Genomic DNA, 332 nt, shown 5'->3' on the forward strand with positions numbered 1-332 from the left:
ATTTAGTCTTGTTAACCCGCTCTTCGGCGGCGCGGCGGCGCCCGACTCCGCGCGGAGCCGGACGCGCCGCTAGCGGGGCTTTATCGCCCGCCGCTCCTGCAGGCCCCGCAGAGCGCCCCGCTCCTCCCGGCCTTCTCCGCAGCGCTCGCGTTCCCGGACGCTGCCGCTGCCGCCCTCTTCTCACCGCACCCTACAACAACGCCTGTCGCCGCGCGTTTTCCGGCTGCCCCGGAAGGGGCGGGGACGCAGAGCTCCCGCGCCGCCGCTCCCCTGGCTCGGGCAGGAAGGGGCGGGGCCGGCCGCCGCGGGACCCGGATGCGGAAGCGCTGCGA

This window comes from Apteryx rowi, unplaced genomic scaffold (genome assembly GCF_003343035.1).
Source record: "Apteryx rowi isolate R43461 unplaced genomic scaffold, aptRow1 scaffold_120, whole genome shotgun sequence".
In the NCBI taxonomy this organism is placed as follows: Eukaryota; Metazoa; Chordata; class Aves; order Apterygiformes; family Apterygidae; genus Apteryx; species Apteryx rowi.